This window comes from Rutidosis leptorrhynchoides, chromosome 6 (genome assembly GCF_046630445.1).
Source record: "Rutidosis leptorrhynchoides isolate AG116_Rl617_1_P2 chromosome 6, CSIRO_AGI_Rlap_v1, whole genome shotgun sequence".
In the NCBI taxonomy this organism is placed as follows: Eukaryota; Viridiplantae; Streptophyta; class Magnoliopsida; order Asterales; family Asteraceae; genus Rutidosis; species Rutidosis leptorrhynchoides.
Genome location: NC_092338.1, coordinates 353,292,738 through 353,315,536, shown reverse-complemented (window position 1 = coordinate 353,315,536; position 22,799 = coordinate 353,292,738). Strand labels below are relative to the sequence as shown.

At 34.7% G+C, this 22,799-nt stretch overlaps 1 pseudogene; it reads left to right on the top strand.

Moving 5' to 3' along the window:
- Positions 1-200: 200 nt before the first annotated feature.
- Positions 201-22,186, top strand: LOC139852691 (AP2/ERF and B3 domain-containing transcription factor RAV1-like; annotated as a pseudogene).
- Positions 22,187-22,799: the final 613 nt, after the last annotated feature.

Sequence of the window (22,799 nt, the reverse complement as noted above, 5' to 3'; positions counted from 1 at the left end):
CGCAGGTGCCATCCCTACACGCATGTGAGGGCAATTTCGTCTTTTTAATTAATTTACTCCATATAAAAAGATTTGACTTGGACCAATCCACGAGTATATACGTCTGAATACAACCCCTAATCCTTAATTCAAGGTTTATGGTGATATAGGAATTTCTCTTATCTCATTTGTATTTATTTCTCTTGTTTTTACAAACTAAAATGGATAACATTAGCACATATGATCAAAGTACAATTACTGAAACAACTTCAACTATCGCTGCACCGGTGAATACGCCGTTGATCGAAAGTAACGGCCGCGTTGTTCTTGACGTTGACAGTGGTTTAGAAGCTGATTCAAGAAAGTTAATATCATCACGTTACAAAGGTGTGGTCTAACAACCAAACGGTCTTTGGGGTACTCAAATTTACGAAAAATATCATGTAATACCCCGTTTTTCAGCTACGCGTTATTTTGGACGTCATTCGAATTACGAGGCATGTAAGCGTATATTTGGATCCCAAATAAAGTTTGAGTTGATGTTCTAAAACCTTACCATTGGATAGTAAATCTCATTACGTTTCCAACGATATTTGATTCATCAAAAACGGAGCTACGGTTTGAAAGTTACGACCAAAACAAAATGCTGTTTCAGTCCCAGTGCATTAGGACGCCGTCCAGCTATTTTGGACGCCGTCCAAATGGCCTGACAGGCCAGTTGTTGGAATTTTAATATTTTAATGAAGGGTATTTGAGTCTTTTCACTTGGGGGTCGGTTTTGAGCCTCTAAAACTGATCCAATCTCATTTGTGGATCACATTTCACCCACCAACACTCTCATCTTCAAACCCTAGAGAGAGGAAGTGTTTTTAGTGAGAGAAAGCTCCATTTGAAGAAGAGGAAGAGTGAATCGGGTCAAAGCTTGAGTATTAAAGTTGTTCATCTCGTCAACGGCAACATTTTGGTGGTATTGGTAAGTCTCAACTCCGAATTTCATGTTGTTGATTTGATATTCAAGTTAGGGTTTGAGCTTGTTTAGTTGTGAAACCCGTTTAGATGACGAAGTGAGTTTATTGTGACTAGTTATTTTTGATACTTGGCGGGTTTTGGGTTGGTTGACGAATTGTCCATGATTAGGCTTTGATTTTGAGTGTAATCACTTAGTTTAGTGATTATAGAAGTATTGGAACCCTTTTGGGTATGTTTGAAAGACTAGTTCTGAATTTGGTCAAAATTAGGGTTTATGTGTCAAATTGGGTAAGATAAGTGTTTAACACTTGTGATTTGGTTTAATTGGTGTACTAGGGCCATTTTCACTTGTGTTAGTGATTATTGGTTAGTTTGGACATTTTTATGACTTTGGTCAAAATGGGTTGACTTTGAATTGGGTCGAATTTGGTAATGACAATAATTTTGGATTAAATGGATTTTAAACTCTTTTGTTAAGTGTTAAATGACGTGTTTGGATGAAAGTAATCGTGGATAGTAATTTTGGGTTAAATGGTGTCAAGTATAATTTTGGTTAAATTGTACTTGTTTGAATGGGTCGGAATTACCACCGGTAGTGGTAATTGGTGAAGTCCATTTTAGGTGACTAAATGGGCAGGTCGTTGTGTTAGATAGAAACACTCGGTTAAGGGTGTTGGCGTCGAATTCTCTTGTAGAGAATGTATGTTGATTGTGTGTATATCTATATGCATATTATAGGTAAAAGCTTGCTCGTTTGCGTTTGGAGGAGATTTACATATATGACTTGTGCGGGTATTTCGAGGTGAGTGGAATATCTATGTATGTATGTATATGATTTATTTGCCTGTATTAATGGTGTCACATAGCCGTTTTGTGACCATAGATGTGAGGCATAGCCGTTTTGTCCACATTTGATAACTGTGCATATAGCCGTTTTGTGTACAAGGTGTGAGTATTAGCTTGTCTATACTCATACAATGATAAAGTGATGTCATAGCCGTTTTGGAATAATTGGGGTGATGCCATAGCCGTTTTTGGGAACACCTCGGGGGTTAGCATACCATAGCCGTTTTGGGCGCTAACGGTTGTTATGAACATCGATGACTTGTTTCGCGAAGTCATTCCCTTGCGAAAATTGGTTAACCATGGTTTATAATTGTGGATGTTAGCATTTAATTACTATTATTATTATTATGCTATTGATGTTGCTAGTTGTACGAATTGATGATGCTAGCTTTTGTTATGAGATGATATGCGATTATATTCATTATATGATGTCGTGGATGCGAGTAGGTAAATTGTATATGCATGTATGTATTTATTCTACTCACTAAGCTTTAGCTTACCCCTCTCGTTGTTTACCTTTTTACATGTATTGTGTTATGAAGCTAGCTAGTTGTTAGACTAGATGCGTAGGAGCGCTTGGGCTCGATGGGGTAGCTTTTTGAATATTTGGACGTTTTGTTGATGTAAAACTTGATTGGGTTGTTACAAATCGTTTCGCTAATATTTTGGAGTGTTTAATGAAATTTTATAAGTTTTGGGACTGGTCAGGTATCCTGGACGCCGTCCAGATTTGGTTGGACGCCGTCCAGTATAACGTGGGTTTGGGGTTTTCTGTCACAAAACATTTTAGTGTTACTGGACGCCGTCCAGATCTCTTGGACGCCGTCCTGGCCTTTGAAACTGGACGCCGTCCAGATAACTGGACGCCGTCCAGATAACTGGACGCCGTCCAAATGAACTGAACTACAAATTTTTTTTATGCGTATTTTTGGTAAAACGAAGTTGGGTCGTTACAAGTGGTATCAGAGCATAGTCTAAGGGAATTAGGTGACCTTGGGATAGGTGCCTAGTCTTAGACTTATTGACAGTTGTGCATTATTTGCGGGACTTGTAGGAGTACGGGTCAGATTGAGATTTTGTTAGTGCCTTGGAGTAGGTGACTAATTAGGACTTCTGTTGGTCCAAAGTGTGATTATGTGGGGCCTTATTTCGCGTGTAAATTAGTGTCTTAGATAGAAAGTGCCTAGTGTAAGTAGGTGAACTTGAACATTGTTTTAGTGATAGTCACCTAGGTTGTAGGTTGACTTGTTGTTGCGATGTACCGGTGTACACTTATTATTATATTGTATATAGGTGTATATATGCAGGTATCTATTTGTGCGGTGTCCTACGGACGAATCTATTAGGGAGATTCGGATGTTTGGTGATTTTGAGTGATTAAGTTTACGGTAAGGACTTTGGTCAATCGGGTACTTGGAGTTATCACGTGTTATCTTGTGTGAATGTTGTGTCAGTCCGAGTAAAGTACTTTGCGTGACCATGTGAAAATGGTAAGGTACGCATTTGTAATAGTGACCGATCACCATTATTACGAAAGTGTATCTTGACACCAAGCATGACATGACGAGTACCGAATGGAGGAAACGTGGCATGGTTGGGGTAGATTCGGGATGAATTAGGAATCTTTTATTGGTTCCTAGGATATAGTTGTCTCGGGTGATGTGCTTGTAGTCACATCGGGATCGTTGCGAGTCGGGAAGTGACACGGTAGATTCGGTTAGTTAAGTGAATGAGCAAACTCACGAGTTTCGGCGCGTACTTAGTCACCCTAAGTAGTGGGTGCACTATTGAGATTGTCATTGGTTGTAGTTACTCATCGTGACTAGGATGACCGATTAGCGAGTGTGTGTACAACGAAGACTTAAATCCCGTAATGGGACGTAGCAAGTCTAATGATTGTAGAATTGGGTCACACTCCATAGAGTGTGTGGTTAGAGAATCGCGTAAGGATTTTAGTTATGAGTCATCTTGGAATTTGTGAATCGAGGAGTCTACGGGTCATTAAACTCATGGGAGTGAGATCCGTATGACAATGGTCGCGTTAGTGTGATGGTTTATAGGGTAACATTCCTAACGGAATATCCCTCGTTGTAGTGGATGTGTCGATGTGCGGAAGGGTGTAAGACTTGGTGTTCCAAGCACCTCTTAGTGTTAGATGGAAGGTTTCGTTAGGCTATATCGTTTGGCCTTGTGGAAATTGCGGGTAGCGTGTGATCGATAGAAACTTTCGATAAGACAATGAACCGTAAGGTTTTTCGGGAGGGTATGACTTCGGGTCATCATTGTGGAGAGGTAAGCGACATCGGGTGTATGGAGCCCAAAGACCGAGTTTCTAAGATTCGGCAGATCGTGGAGGGAGTTGCATGACACGGCGTCAGGTGCCTTCTTATACCTACTAGTGTAATATTCAACTCCGGGGATGGTGTGATCACTTTGTGCTTAGGGTGCCCGTGCGATACCCTTGGAAGCAGCGGAGATTGTAATAGTGATCGACGGGTGATAGTAATTCGACGGTGGCGAAAGTTGAAGTTTAAGAACATTGCGGTAAATACTTCTTATGAAGTGGCGGATGAGCACGTCTTATTACTCTTAAGTGATAGATGGGTGAAGATGACCGGTGAGTCGGTGATGGAGTTCATGGACGGATAGGCCGAATGTTATGCTGAAGTGTTGATGTTGCGGTCGATGCGATTATTGTGTCAGGTTGGTCACTCTTCTCCATGAGAGTGGGCAATTGTTGATAAGGGTTCGTTGTGTGGAAGGTCAGGTGATCTCGACTGAGATGCACGACTGATTAAGCAGAGTGAAATATGCCTAGTCATAGAGGCATATGTGGGATTTTGGTGGAGTCGCTTTGCGAGCGATGAAGGGTTGTTACTTGAGATTGTAGTATGAAGGTGCAATGTCGTCGCATGTACAACATTTCAAGTGAATGTGTGTGTTGGCTCTGAGAGCCTGAAGTGAATTCGTGGTGATTTGGGTATATGACCAACGATGAGAAGGGACATGTGTTTCGTGGAATGGTAACTCCGCAGGATGTTATCATCTTGGCGGAGAGAATATGGAGCTAAAACCTTAATGGGGGAGTTTTTACTGATGTTTGAGGAAGCTCTGGTGGTGATAGATCAAGTGAAGTGTAAGACTTCTTATGTAAGGTGGTCGTGTAGCACCAAGGTGCGGTATGAGACCAAGTGCGAAGTTGGAGATCACGGAGGTGAGAGAATGAAGTTGTTGTTGCAGGTGCTCTCATAATGTAAAATCTGGGTTGCTATGAAACTCGAATAGTACTATTGAGTAAGTACAAGTTAGATATTGTGGTGGTTGATGTATTTTTCCCTGTCGAAAAACGTGATCGTGGAAATTGTTAAGTGGATTATTTCACTTTATGGACGATTGTGAGGCTGGGAGTGTCGGTTTTGATTGTCTCACATCGAGGAACGCAGTTGTGGTCTGTTTGCGAGAGTGTGTTCCCTAGTGATGCAACCCGTTAGTTGCATTGAAGTGTCGAGGCCATCCTTAAATGACGGTCTAGGTCGAAAGATTCACCCGGTGTTGGTGGATATTTTGTGGGTCGCGTGATGAATTTCAAATTGTGGTGACAGTAATTCGCGGTTGACAGGATTCTGGTATACGAATAGTATCATGATAGTACTAGGAAGTGGTATTGTATGAACGTGTTGTAAGGTTTAGGGGAGAAACCCTGTGACGATGTGTTGATGTTTCGTCTAACTCGTGGTGTGTTATTGTCGTCCTGGATTAATCCAGTGACAAATAGTCATGTGTGGATCGATCGGTGGGAAAGTGGTACTTCTAAAGTGTTTATTTTGGGGTTACCAAAGTTTCTTCGTTGAAGAATGACCCGGGTATGGAGCCGGAGGAAGTTGGTTCTTGGTCTAGAGAATATTTAGGAATGATCAGTTGAGTAGTACGTTTATGAACCGATGGAGTACGGAGTTTTAAGGAAGCATGAATCCTTCTCGATTTGGATTAATGCAAGACATGGTTCGGGACGTAATGGACCTAGTAGATCGCGTTGGGTGATTATAGTTATGGATGTCGCTTGTTGCGAGTTTTATCTGAGAGGACTTGAAGAGATATGTGGTGTTTATCGTATTCTCCTAAGCGGGAATTCTGGACTTCGACTGTATGAGGTATCGCTTGTTGCGGTAGTGCACGCTAGTGATTATTAGTGTGTGGTGAGATCTTCGGATTTGCAGAAGATATTATGGATGTCGGGCTTGATTGTGTTCCGTATGTAGAGACCCGTCCTAATCCATCTGGACGAATACATTACATTTGGTTACATCGCGAGGTACTTGACCTCTATATGATACATTTTACAAACATTGCATTCGTTTTTAAAAGACAAACTTTCATTACATCGAAAGTTGACGGCATGCGTACCATTTCATAATATAACCAACTATAATTGACCTAATAATAATCTTGATGAACTCAACGACTCGAATGCAACGTCTTTCGAAATATGCCATGAATGACTCCAAGTAATAGCTCAAAAATGAGCAAATGCACAGCGGAAGATTTCTTTAATACCTGAGAATAAACATGCTATAAAGTGTCAACCAAAAGGTTGGTGAGTTCATTAGTTTAATAATCATTTCCATCATTTTAATAGACCACAAGATTTTCATTTTCATTTATCATAAATATACGTCCCATGCATAGTGACAAAAATCATTCATATGGATTGAACACCTGGTAACCGGCTTTAACAAGATGCATATAGAATATCCCCTATCATTCCGGGACTCCCTTCGGACATGATAAATTCGAAGTACTAAAGCATCCGGTACTTTGGATGGGGCTTGTTGGGCCCAATAGATCTATCTTCAGGATTCGCGTCAATTAGGGTGTCTGTTCCCTAATTCTTAGATTACCAGACTAAAAAGGGGCATATTCGGTTTAATAATTCAACCATAGAATGTAGTTTTGATTACTTGTGTCTATTTCGTAAAACAATTATAAAAGCAGCGCATTTATTCTCAGTCCCAAAAATATATATTGCAAAAGCATTTAAAAAGGGAGTAATGAAACTCACAATACTGTATTTTGTAGTAAAAATACATATGACGGCATTAGATAAGTGCAGGGTTGGCCTCGAATTCACGAACCTATATCATTTATATATATATATATATATATATATATATATATATATATATATATATATATATATATATATATATATATATATATATATATATATATATATATATATATATATATTAACACATATAATCGTAATCGAACAAATTTACATATTATTAGTGATATAGTTGTAATTTTAATAAATTATATGTTTCGTTAATGTCTTAATTAGATATATTTATTTTTATATAGAAAATCTTTAGTTGATATATTGGTAATATTGATAATAAAAATGATAATAATAATACTAATTGATGATACAAATCATGATGATTCTAATATTAATAATAATGATAATGTTAATAATAAAAATGATAATTTTGATAAGAATGTTAATTTCGATAATAATACTAATTTTAATAAAAATGATAAATTTTTTAAAAAATGATATTTTTTAGTAATAATAATAATAATAATAATAAAAATAAAATAAAAAAATAATAATAATAATAATAGTAATAATAATAATAATAATAATAATAATAATAATAATAATAATAATAATAATAATAATAATAATAATAATAATAATAATAATAGGTGATAAGTAAACTACCTCAAAGAAGTAGCCCTTAAAAAAATGCCCAAGTCCGGGTTTGAACCCTCGACGTCCCGCTAACCCTATAACATTCCTTAATCATTACTCCATCTAGTTTCTTTCTGAAATTATTATTACTTTATTATATTTAACTCAATTTTTACTATCTTCATCTAAGTATTAAACCCACTTCTACACATCATCATCTATATCACTATCATTGATCGAGGATCATCATTATCAAAGATCATCACGTTTCATCATCACAGTTTCATCATTGCCTTCACTATATTATCATCATCACGATCATCTTAATCGTCATAATCATACTACCAACATCATCGTCATCATATACATGATTATCATGATCGTCATACTGTCATCATCATCAAACGTATCATCATCATAATCCTAACCCTCGTCTCGTCATCACTTTCATTATCATTATCAGGATCATATCCTAATCATGATCACATCATAATCATATCATATCGACATCATGATCATCATCAGTATCGTAACATCTTTGTGATGTTATCACCACTTTGACATCATCATCATCATATACCCTCCAAAACAATTACCATGACCTTCATCACCATTCATGATCATTATAATAAATTATTATCGTTTTTTAACAGAAAAAGAGGCATGAGCAGAAGAGCACGTATAGCACAACAGGAACCCGTCCAACAACCCTAACCATTTCCCTGCTTCTTACGTTTCTGTTTTATATAGCTCGTTATATTTATTTAACCCTTCATTCCTTAAGTAATGTGCGTATGTTGTTGTTGCAATCGATCAGAATCAAGAAACAGAAATAGGAACCGATGGTTCACAGTTGTGGCCCAAAGAGGAAGTGGATCATGGTAGCCCAACAAAATGAAACCCAAAAGAGAAAATAGAACTTGGCCAAAGCCGTATCAACAGCCCAATAGCTCGATCCAGAATCAAAGTATTTAAAAAAAAAATCTTGTTTCGAATGATAATGAAATGGAAAGCAGAAAGACTATGTGAGCCGTAATCATCAACATTTCTTTTGTAGATTAATTAATCAAAAGTAATCCCACTACTTTATAAAAGTTGGGAAGTTTTCGTGTACTATAATGTTTACAATTATATCCGCCATTTTTTTATAGTGACAATCAATAATGACAAAGCATTAAACGGGGACCATATACAACTTGTCTCATTTCCTTATATTGTTCGATCACCACAGCCACAATTCCTTATTTCGAATATCATGTACGTTATATAAACATAACAGATAGTAGTAACATTGAAAATAAAATATAAAGGTGGTGGTTCACGAAGTTTACCAAGATAGAGAGAAGAGGAAAATAGATGATTGAGGTGGTCGACAACAGAATCAAAGACAAACAGAAAAATATATATATATATGTTCCTGGTTATGAAAGGCTTTATGGTGGTGGTTTTGGTTGATTTGAGTAGTCCCGAAGAAGAAAGATAGGGGTGGTTTATGTTGATAGGTTACATAGAAGAAGAAGATTATGGAGTTGTAAGGTTGTAGTAGGTTGAGTGGTGGTGTGAAGATTGAGTTGTGGCGCTCGGGTTTATGGTTAGCTAATGGTTCATCCGAAACCATATTAAAGATGGTGGTTCATGGTGATTCAGTAATGGTTTGCGGGTGGTTCTTCTAATGGTGGTTATTGTTGATGTTCTTGTGATTATGGTGACTCATGGTTGTGGTGACTTCTCAAGGTGAATGGTGGCAATGGTGGGTGCTTGCTATTATCACGAGAAGAAAAGAAGAAAAATATCACGTATAGGTAGTTTAAAGTGGAGGTGGTGTCTCAAGGTGATTCACAATGCTTGTGACAATTTGGTGGTGGGATGCCGGGGTGGTTTACAGTTGGTGAAGGTGTTCACAAATAAGAACAGGAAAGAAACGGTGTCATTGGGTTTGTGGTGGTTTTAATGGTGATTGAAGAAGATTATAGATGAAGTGGGTTTCGTGGTGATGGTTTTCACGATTGTGAAAATGATGAAGTTTATCGATGGTTACAAGATAGTGAAAGATGAAGGATAGTCGATGGTGGCTCTCGGTGAATGAAGGTTGTGGTGTGTGAGTTCATATATGGAATTATATATATCTATAATGTAAGTTATGATTGAGGAGGAGAAGGAACAAAAACAGTGATCAGGGAATAGTGTAGCAGCCATTAGATGTGATTGAAAATGGTTTGTAGTGTTGATTGTATCGACAATAACTCACAAGTGGGAAAGAAACAGATAAAAGAAGAGAATGATGAAAGTGATGTAAATCAAACTTCACTTGTTAAATATCTATTTTTAGATTGGTAAAATAACACAGAAAGATGGTAGTAATAAAGAGAAGAGAGGTGGTGGGAAAATATCATGTATCATCTTTGTGTATATATATATATATATATATATATATATATATATATATATATATATATATATATATATATATATATATATATACATATATGTGTGTGTGTGTGTGTGTGTGTGTAATATATGGATATAGAATTTGTGTAGAACAAACAATAACAATGATTCCAATTAAACACAGTAAAACTCAAATGTAATTTCAATTATGGAATGAAAGTGGGTGTTCTTGATTCGGATAGAAAACAGAAAGTGGGTTGTGATAGATCAATCAATTAAAGTCCGTGATATTTGATTCTTGAGACAAAGAAATAGATAGTGGGTAGGTATATGATCAATATCAATTCTCAATCTATATCTATATATAAATAATAGAACGTATAAATAATAAAATAATATACATCTCAATTGGAAAGTTAAAATATCATACATCTCAATTGGAAAGTTAAGAGAAAACTGTGTCACCAAATAATCAATCACAAGTTCACGGGTTTAATTAAGAAGTATACTATCGACACTTTTTAATTCGGGTGTCATATCGTGCTTCGTCGATAATCAGTGGCGGATATAAGTTTTCGAAAATATTCCAAATTTTTACATTAAATAACATTATTTATTTTAGTCATCAACTGTGAAACTTGTGCTCAAGAGGTTCGTCTAATATTTATTTTAATACGCTCACAAGCTCGCATCTTACTTGTTTATTATCAATTGAAATGACAAATGGTTATTACAATCATTAAATATTTATTTTTTAATATATATATATATATATATATATATATATATATATGTGTGTGTGTGTGTGTGTGTGTGTGTGTGTGTTAAATAATAATTATTATCATATCTTACTTTTATTTTATTTTACATAATTAATTTTAATAACAACAACATATAATACTTCAAATTATTTTTCAAATTATTATTTATATAAACACGCACATATCTATTTACAATTAGTTGTTCGTGAATCGTCAGGAATAATTAAAGGTTAACAGAATCCATATAACAGTTCAAAAAATTTTGAGACTCAATATTATCGTCTTTGCTTATCGTGTCGAAACCATATAAAGATTTAAGTTTAGATTTAGTCAAAAATTTCCGGGTCATCACAGTACCTACCTATTAAAGAAATTTCGTCCCAAAATTTGAGTGAGCTCGTCATGGCTAACACTAAGAATGTTTTTATGACGAATATGAGTTAATATATAGAGTTTTATTACCATAGAGTAATATGGAGAAAATAGTTCAATTACTCGAAACATACAGTTGAAGCTATCACAAAAGAGTGAAATAAAGAATAGAGATTCGCCTTAACTTTTGACATAGTCACGTTTGAATTCCGGAATTCAAGGGATTAAAAAAATTCTTAGAAATCTATAAGATATGATCCTTCGGTAAATGAGGGAATTAGGATCTCTTTAATTAAATGTGATGATCTGTCTCGATTACTTTGTCTGGAATTTTCATTATAAATGAACTTCTTCCATTCCATTACTTCCCACCACTCCCATTTTCTATATCTTAATTCATATTTTCAAATCATCAGTCAATATACTTCATCCAGTTTTAATTCTGGATATATTCCTGATTTTCATATCGATCATTCTCCTTTTTCATCTACCACCGGAGGAATCTGTTTACTTCTACTTCGCTCTTGGGTATATTGTGTTTATCATACTCTCGTGTCTTTATATTGCTATTCGTATTAATGTACATGGTTTGTGATTTCTGTGTTGTTGTCGAGTTTTATATCTTCCCTTATGTTTCAGAGCTCTTTGCCTTTTTATTCTCTTCTCGACCTCTAGTAAAATGAGTAACGTTCCATAATTTGTAAATATGGAGTTTCGAATGAACTTAATGTTCTAAACAAGAAAGAACGTAATAGCACGATTTGATTTGTCAAATTACCAGAATCACTGAGAATAGAACTATCAAGAATATATTTTCTTGATATGTTTAGAAGTTAAGCAGAATGAAAGAGTTATGTAACATGACACATGATGATGGTATGATCTACTGTGAACCATCATCACATTTCATTAGAAACTCAGCATGACTTACTGTAATATAATGACGATGGCCAAGCGCATTATATTATACTAACTCATGCTTCAATTTCCAACACTTCTCCGGAATTCATTCATAATTTAAAACTTGAATAGAGAAACTAAAACAGTTTTCTTTATGATGTAATACGGATAGCACGAAGAGATAACTAATTTCGGATAAGAAGAGTTATGAAAATATCCTCAGAAATATCGAAGATATTTATGATGATATTTTCAGAATTTCTAAGATCGAAGGTTGATGAAGAAAGATTTTCCACAAGATTTGACATGGGTACGGAGCAAGATATTCTCTAAAGATTTCATCGGATCCAGAATTACATGGATTCTTTGAATATAGGGTTTGGTCCTTGTATTTGTCCTTGGTCTCCTTCATGGTTTGTTCAATCCGTTTTTCAGTACCATATTTTCTATCGAGCGTTCCCAACACTCCATTCTTTATTATCAAACTCTTGGCCATTTAGACCATCTACAATTTTGCTGTTTTCTCTGCATTTAATGCAGCCATATATGAATCATCGGTTATCAATCCGAGGTGGTTTCAAGAGAATTTGTGTTTTTAGATGATTAAACGCTGATGGTAATCGTCAAGATACGAATGATTGTTTAGGATGAAATCAAGTGGCAAACTTATATATCAAAGTTATAATAAGGCTAATCCTGAATGAAAGTCGAAGTTGATTTGTTGGAGCTGTGACAAAATTGACTAATTTTGGAAAGGTATTGTAAAGTTATTTTCGGTAATAACACGCCAATGGATCTGTCACAGTTTTGAATTCAAAGTATGGCTTTGAAAGATGTAGGAATCTAAAAGTGATGTCTTCTGTTAAATCTTGACTTGAATTTTGATCGGTCAAAATCCGAATATGAAATTAAATTTGAACGAAGATAGTTGTTCTTTGGTGAACGGATACATATATGTGCAGATTTGGGCAGTATTACTATTGACCGCTAAATCTGAATTGAATAATGTACAGTGTAATTTTTAATGTGAAAACTAAATATTCCTCGGGTATTACCTACCCGTTAAAATATTTTTACCATTAACAGTTTGTACAAAAGAATTTTCAATTGCAATCTTTATGAAAATATACTTACATATATATTTTCTTTAGATGTAATCGTGGATTTAGTGAGTTAATATGATATTAAACTCATATGATTTTCGATTAGAACTAGAGTACATAATCTCTAAAACATCAGAGATTACATAATTATCATGTCGAACGAAGATAAATGAAGTAGGACATCATGTAGAATGATGATTATGCTCGAGGTACAGATCGAAATGTTAAGTCTTGTGTTGTTGGTGGTACTATTGGTGCCGGTGATGTTGCTGAAGCTGGCAAGTTTTGCACCATATTTTCCAAAGCTATTACTCGAACGCGAAGCTCGTTGACTTCTTCTATTACTCTGGAATGATTGGCGGTTTGAACAAGCGGATGAATAAGGTTTAGAATATGAAATATAATATAATCACGGTGAGATACTCTGGAGTGAGGGTGAAAATGGTGTTTCGAATTGGTTCACCGGTAAGTGCTTCAGGTTCTTCACCAAGGGATGAATTCGGTTGGTGGAAAGGATCGCCTTCTTCGTGTCTCCATGGATTAAGTCAACTACGAACCTATCAGATGAATTTGGGATGGCTGATTGGTTGATTCATTCTGGTGACGCTGCTTTCGGAGCTTAGGTGAACATCCATGTCGGAATAGTTGTCTGGTTCCAAAGAACTTGAACTAGTGACGAGTTCCATTTCGTACGATCAGATGAAAGATTTTCGGTAAGAAATAGATTATAGGATATAGATTAGTACCCTGCAATACATAATTTACATATGTATATATAATACTAAAATCCCATAAGTTACGTAGGAATCTACGGAAGCTGTCAGGCATAGGTAACAGTAACAGATACGCTAAGATATGAATTAGCAGATATACTAAGATATGAGTTTTGTCTATACACTATCTAGGCAATAGAGGCAGTAAGATGTGTCTAGACTTTAAGGATGATAAGCAATTAATTTTTGACACTAAATGATAAGCAAAACTTTTGACATGTAGACACGGTCGAAGTCCAGACCCACTAATGCATCTAAACAACTATCAGTTAGACACACTAATGCAAGACCTGGTTCGCTAAGACCACCGCTCTGATACCACCTGTAGAGACCCATCCTAATCCATCTGGACGAATACATTACATTTGGTTACATCGCGAGGTACTTGACCTCTATATGATACATTTTACAAGCATTGCATTCGTTTTTAAAAGAGAAACTTTCATTACATCGAAAGTTGACGGCATGCATACCATTTCATAATATAACCAACTATAATTGACCTAATAATAATCTTGATGAACTCAACGACTCGAATGCAACGTCTTTCGAAATATGCCATGAATGACTCCAAGTAATAGCTCTAAAATGAGCAAATGCACAGCGGAAGATTTCTTTCATACCTAAGAATAAACATGCTATAAAGTGTCAACCAAAAGGTTGGTGAGCTCATTAGTTTAATAATCATTTCTATCATTTTAATAGACCACAAGATTTTCATTTTCATTTCTCATAAATATACGTCTCATGCATAGAGACAAAAATCATTCATATGGATTGAACACCTGGTAACCGACCTTAACAAGATGCATATAGAATATTCCCTATCATTCTGGGACTCCCTTCGGACATGATAAATTTGAAGTACTAAAGCATCCGGTACTTTGGATGAGGCTTGTTGGGCCCAATAGATCTATCTTTAGGATTCGCGTCAATTAGGGTGTCTGTTCCCTAATTCTTAGATTACCAGACTAAAAAGGGGCATATTCGATTTAATAATTCAACCATAGAATGTAGTTTCGATTACTTGTGTCTATTTCGTAAAATAGTTATAAAATCAGCGCATGTATTCTCAGTCCCAAAACTATATATTGCAAAAGCATTTAAAAAGGGAGTAATGAAACTCACAATACTGTATTTTGTAGTAAAAATACATATGACGGCACTAGATAAGTGCAGGGTTGGCCTCGGATTCACGAACCTATATCATTTATATATATATATATATATATATATATATATATATATATATATATATATATATATATATATATATATATATATATATATATATATATATATATATATATATATATATATATATATATATATATATATATATATATATATTAACACATATAATCGTAATCGAACAAATTTACATATTATTAGTGATATAGTTGTTATTTTAATAAATTATATGTTTCATTAATGTCTTAATTAGATATATTTATTTTTATATAGAAAATCTTTAGTTGATATATTGGTAATATTGATAATAAAAATGATAAAAATAATACTAATTGATGATACAAATCATGATGATTCTAATATTAATAATAATGATAATGTTAATAATAAAAATGATAATTTTGATAAGAATGTTAATTTCGATAATAATACTAATTTTATTAAAAATGATAAATTTTTTTAAAAAAATGATATTTTTTAGTAATAATAATAATAATAATAATAATAATAATAATAGTAATAGTAATAATAATAATAATAATAATAATAATAATAATAATAATAATAATAATAATAATAATAATAATAATAATAGGTGATAAGTAAACTACCTCAAAGAAGTAGCCCTTAAAAAAAATGCCCAAGTCCGGGTTTGAACCCTCGACGTCCCGCTAACCCTATAACATTCCTTAATCATTACTCCATCTAGTTTCTTTCTGAAATTATTATTACTTTATTATATTTAACTCAATTTTTACTATCTTCATCTAAGTATTAAACCCACTTCTACACATCATCATCTATATCACTATCATTGATCGAGGATCATCATTATCAAAGATCATCACGTTTCATCATCACAGTTTCATCATCGCCTTCACTAGATTATCATCATCACGATCATCTTAATCGTCATAATCATACTACCAACATCATCGTCATCATATACATGATTATCATAATCTTCATACTGTCATCATCATCAAACATATCATCATCATAATCCTAACCCTCGTCTCGTCATCACTTTCATTATCATTATCAGGATCATATCCTAATCATGATCACATCATAATCATATCATATCGACATCATGATCGTCATCAGTATCGTAATATCTTTGTGATGTTATCACCACTTTGACATCATCATCATCATATACCCTCCAAAACAATTACCATGACCTTCATCACCATTCATGATCATTATAATAAATTATTATCGTTTTTTAACAGAAAAAGAGGCATGAGCAGAAGAGCACGTATAACACAACAGGAACCCGTCCAACAACCCTAACCATTTCCCTGCTTCTTACGTCTCTGTTTTATATAGCTCGTTATATTTATTTAACCCTTCATTCCTTAAGTAATGTGCGTATGTTGTTGTTGCAATCGATCTGAATCAAGAAACAGAAATAGGAACCGATGGTTCACAGTTGTGGCCCAAAGAGGAAGTGGATCATGGTAGCCCAACAAAATGAAACCCAACAGAGAAAATAGAACTCGGCCAAAGCCATATCAACAGCCCAATAGCTCGATCCAGAATCAAAGTATTTTTAAAAAAAAAAATCTTGTTTCGAATGATAATGAAATGGAAAGCAGAAAGACTATGTGAGCCGTAATCATCAACATTTCTTTTGTAGATTAATTAATCAAAAGTAATCCCACTACTTTATAAAAGTTGGGAAGTTTTCATGTACTATAGTGTTTACAATTATATCCGCCATTTTTTTATAGTGACAATCAATAATGACAAAGCATTAAACGGGGACCATATACAACTTGTCTCATTTCCTTATATTGTTCGATCACCACAGCCACAATTCCTTATTTCGAATATCATGTATGTTATATAAACATAACAGATAGTAGTAACATTGAAAATAAAATATAAAGGTGGTGGTTCACGAAGTTTACCAAGATAGAAAGAAGAGGAAAATAGATGATTTAGGTGGTCGACAACAGAATCAAAGACAAACAGAAATATATATATATATATATATATATATATATATATATATATATATATATATATATATATATATATATATATATATATATATATATATGTGTGTGTGTGTGTGTGTGTGTTCCTGGTTATGAAAGGCTTTATGGTGGTGGTTTTGGTTGATTTGAGTAGTCCCGAAGAAGAAAGATAGGGGTGGTTTATGTTGATAGGTTACATAGAAGAAGAAGAAGATTATGGAGTTGTAAGGTTGTAGTAGGTTGAGTGGTGGCGTGAAGATTGAGTTGTGGTGCTCGGGTTTATGGTTAGCCAACGGTTCATCCAAAACCATATTAAAGATGGTGGTTCATGGTGATTCAGTAATGGTTTGCGGGTGGTTCTTCTAATGGTGGTTATTGTTGGTGTTCTTGTGATTATGATGACTCATGGTTGTGGTGACTTCTCAAGGTGAATGGTGGCAATGGTGGGTGCTTGCTATTATCACGAGAAGAAAAGAAGAAAAATATCACGTATAGGTAGTTTAAAGTGGAGGTGGTGTCTCAAGGTGATTCACAATGCTTGTGACAATTTGGTGGTGGGATGTCGAGGTGGTTTACGGTTGGTGAAGGTGTTCACAAATAAGAACATGAAAGAAACGGTGTCATTGGGTTTGTGGTGGTTTTAATGGTGATTGAAGAAGATTATAGATGAAGTGGGTTTCGTGGTGATGGTTTTCACGATGGTGAAAATGATGAAGTTTATCGATGGTTACAAGATAGTGAAAGATGAAGGATAGTCGATGGTGGCTCTCGGTGAATGAAGGTTGTGGTGTGTGAGTTCATATATGGAATTATATATATCTATAATGTAAGTTATGATTGAAGAGGAGAAGGAACAAAAACAGTGATTAGGGAATAGTGTAGCAGCCACCAGATGTGATTGAAAATGGTTTGTAGTGTTGATTGTATCGACAATAACTCACAAGTGGGAAAGAAAAAGATAAAAGAAGAGAAAGATGAAAGTGATGTAAAACAAACTTCACTCGTTAAATATCTGTTTTTAGATTGGTAAAATAACGCATAAAGATGGTGGTAATAAAGAGAAGAGAGGTGGTGGGAAAATATCATGTATCATCTTTGTATATATATATGTGTGTGTGTGTGTAATATATGGATATAGATTTTGTGTAGAACAAACAATAACAATGATTCCAATTAAACACAGTAAAACTCAAAAGTAATTTCAATTATGGAATGAAAGTGGGTGTTCTTGATTCGGATAGAAAACGGAAAGTGGGTTGTGATTGATCAATCAATTAAAGTCCGTGATATTTGATTCTTGAGACAAAGAAATAGATAGTGGGTAGGTATATGATCAATATCAATTCTCAATCTATATCTATATATAAATAATAGAACGTATAAATAATAAAATAATATAAAAATAAAATATCATACATCTCAATTGGAAAGTTAAGAGAAAACTGTGTCACTAAATAATCAATCACAAGTTCACGGATTTAATTAAGAAGTATACTATCGACACTTTTTAATTCGGGTGTCATATCGTGCTTCGTCGATAATCAGTGGTGGATATAAGCTTTCGAAAATATTCCAAATTTTTACATTAAATAACATTATTTATTTTAGTCATCAACTGTGAAACTTGTGCTCAAGAGGTTCGTCTAATATTTATTTTAATACGCTCACAAGCTCGCATCTTACTTGTTTGTTATCAATTGAAATGACAAATGGTTATTACAATCATTAATTTTTTTTTAATATATATATATATATATATATATATATATATATATATATATATATATATATATATGTTAAATAATAATTATTATCATATCTTACTTTTATTCTATTTTACATAATTAATTTTAATAACAACAACATATAATACTTCAAATTATTTTTCAAATTATTATTTATATAAACACGCACATATCTATTTACAATTAGTTGTTCGTGAATCGTCGGGAATAATTAAAGGTTAACTGAATCATATAACAGTTCAAAAAATTTTAAGACTCAATATTATCGTCTTTGCTTATCGTGTCGAAACCATATAAAGATTTAAGTTTAAATTTAGTCGGAAATTTCCGGGTCATCACACCGTAGGATCGTGAGGCGTGACGACGATGATTCTCGGTAAATTGTTCTGCTTTTAGGACGATTGTGAAGTGTATGGTGCGAGTTTGGATACTCGACGTAGGAGCAACGGTTGCGGTTATTTTGTCTCGTGGGTTGATTACCTGATATCGTTGAGAATGATGGAATGATAAGGCCATTGGAAGAATTTTATGTAAGTTTCACGGTGTACTTTCGAGTGAGTGGTGGAAATCTTAGTCGAATGGAAGTGTGAAGTACAGTTGTTGTAAAATGATTGCGTTAGTGTACGGAGTGAAAATCAGATGTGTGATTACTACATGTGTGACTCCGTGTTGGAGGCGGAAATGTTCGAGGGAGAAGTACTTAACTTCTAGTGTAGGTGCGGATCACGAGGACGTGATCCAATTTAAGTGGGGGAGAGTTGTAACACCCTGTTTTTCAGTTACGCGTTATTTTGAACGTCATTCGAATTACGAGGCATGTAAGCGTATATTTGGATCCCAAATAAAGTTTGAGTTGATATTCTAAAACCTTACCATTGGATAGTAAATCTCATTACGTTTCCAACGATATTTGATTCATCAAAAACGGAGCTACGGTTTGAAAGTTACGACTAAAACAAAATGCTGTTTCAGTCCCAGTGCATTAGGACGCCGTCCAGCCATTTTGGACGCCGTCAAAATGGCCTGACAGGCCAGCTGTTGGAATTTTAATATTTTAATGAATGGTATTTGAGTCTTTTCACTTGGGGGTCGGTTTTGAGCCTCTAAAACTGATCCAATCTCATTTGTGGATCACATTTCACCCACCAACACTCTCATCTACAAACCCTAGAGAGAGGAAGTGTTTTTAGTGAGAGAAAGCTCCATTTGGAGAAGAGGAAGAGTGAATTGGGTCAAAGCTCGAGTATTAAAGTTGTTCATCTCGTCAACGACAACATTTTGGTGGTATTGGTAAGTCTCAACTCCGAATTGTATGTTGTTGATTTGATATTCAAGTTAGGGTTTGAGCTTGTTTAGTTGGAAAACCCGTTTAGATGACGAAGTGAGTTTATTGTGACTAGTTATTTTTGATACTTGGCGGATTTTGGGTTGGTTGATGAATTGGCCATGATTAGGCTTTGATTTTGAGTGTAATCACTTAGTTTAGTGATTATGGAAGTATTGAAACCCTTTTGGGTATGTTTGAAAGACTAGTTTTGAATTGGGTTAAAATTATGGTTTATGTGTCAAATTGGGTAAGATAAGTGTTTAACACTTGTGATTTGGTTTAATTGGTGTACTAGGGCCATTTTCACCTGTGTTAGTGATTATTGGTTAGTTTGGACATTTTTATGACTTTGGTCAAAATGGGTTGACTTTGATTGGGTCGAATTTGGTAATGACAATAATTTTGGATTAAATGGATTTTAAACACCTTTGTTAAGTGTTAAATGACGTGTTTGAATGAAAGTAATCGTAGATAGTGATTTTGGGTTAAATGGTGTCAAGTATAATTTTGGTTAAATTGTACTTGTTTGAATGGGTCGAAATTACCACCCGTAGTGGTAATTGGTGAAGTCCATTTTAGGTGACTAAATGGGCGGGTCGTTGTGTTAGATAGAAACACTCGGTTAATGGTATTGGCGTCGAATTCTCTTGTAGAGAATGTATGATGATTGTGTGTATATTTATATGCGTATTATAGGTAAAAGCTTGCTCGGTTGCGTTTGAAGGAGATTTACATATATGACTTGTGCGGGTATTTCGAGGTGAGTGGAATATCTATGTATGTATGTATGTATATGATTTATTTGCCCGTATTAATGGTGTCACATAGCCGTTTTGTGACCATAGATGTGAGGCATAGCCGTTTTGTCCACATTTGATAACTGTGCACATAGCCGTTTTGTGTACAAGGTGTGAGTATTAGCTTGTCTATACTCATACGATGATAAAGTGATGTCATAGCCGTTTTGAAACACTTGGGGGTGATGCCATAGCCGTTTTTGGGAACACCTCGGGGGTTAGCATACCATAGCCGTTTTGGGCGCTAACGGTTGTTATGAACATCGATGACTTGTTTCGCGAAGTCATTCCCTTGCGAAAATTGGTTAACCATGGTTTATAATTGTGGATGTTAGCATTTAATTACTATTATGATTATTATGCTATTGATGTTGCTAGTTGTACGAATTGATGATGCTAGCTTTTGTTATGAGATGATATGCGATTATATGTATTATATGATGTCGTGGATGCGAGTAGGTAAATTGTATATGCATGTATGTATTTATTTTACTCACTAAGCTTTAGCTTACCCCTCTCGTTGTTTGCCTTTTTACAGGTATTGTGTTATGAAGCTAGCTAGTTGTTAGATTAGATACGTAGGAGCGCTTGGGCTCGATGGGGTAGCTTTTGGATATTTGGACGGGGATGGGGGATTTGGTAGTCCCCAGGATTATGCTCTTGGTATTGGGTTGAGTTATTGAGTCTTAACCCGTATTTGTGGTGTAAACACTTTTATATAACGTTTTGTTGATGTAAAACTTGATTGAGTTGTTACAAATCGTTTCGGTAATGTTTTGGAGTGTTTAATGAAATTTTATAAGTTTTGGGACTGGTCAGGTATCCTGGACGCCGTCCAGTATAACGTGGGTTTGGGGTTTTCTGTCACAGAACATTTTAGTGTTACTGGACGCCGTCCAAATGAACTGAACTACAAATTTTTTTTTAGACGTGTTTTTGGTAAAACGAAGTTGGGTCGTTACATATCAACGCGTGAGGCTCGGAATATTTAACGAAGAACACAAAGCTGCTAAAGCGTATGATACTGTCGTACAATGCTATGGCAGATGTGATTCTTATTCTAATTTTAAACCGCTTCCGGTTGATACCGAAGAAGCCGAGTTAGAAGCAAGGTTTTTGAATTCGCATTCAAAAGCCGAGATTGTTGATATGCTGAGAAAACATACGTATAATGAGAAGTTTGAGCAAAGAAAAAGGTGCTCTTTTACATTTTGAAGATATTCGTATGAAAGTATGGCGATTTCATTATTTGTATTGAAACAGCAGCCAAAGTTATGTGTTGACTAAAGGTTGGAGAATGGAGCCGGTTTGTTAAGGAAAAGAATTTAAAAGCCGATGACATTGTGAGTTTTTAGAGGTCAATATAATCCCTAATTCACTAAAATCGACGAGTATATGATCCAGTTTAGGATTAAGGTTTATAGTGAATTAGGGATTAGGGTTTTCATTCAAACGTATATACTCGTCGATTGGTACAAGTGATTTCTTTTTATATGGACTAAATTAATTAAAGGGACGAAATTACCCTCACATGTGTGGCATATGTGAGGGGTTAGCGTTTAAAGGCTAAGGGACGTTAGGTTGGGGTAACAATCACGAAGCTTAAGTAAAACATACGTACCAATGATGCAAAAAATAAAGTTTAGGTGTTGTCATGAAAATGTAAAAAAACTATAGGTACCAACGGCGTAATTTTTTCTAATAATAAAAAATGGGTAAAGTGGGGTGATGAAGTTATGTTTGTGAGTGTTTAGTGAAAGGAATGTGGAAAAAAATGTTAAAGTGTTTGTGCTGATGTGACGCTGATGTAGCGGGTAAAAGTAGTGTTAAAATCAAGTAGCATTGTATGTGGCCCAAGTACATTTATATGCATAACAATATAATCTGTCATTATCATTGTCTTCTTCCATCTTCCTCCATGAAACAAATTCATAATTATTTCTCAAACTTACATACACATGTTAATAA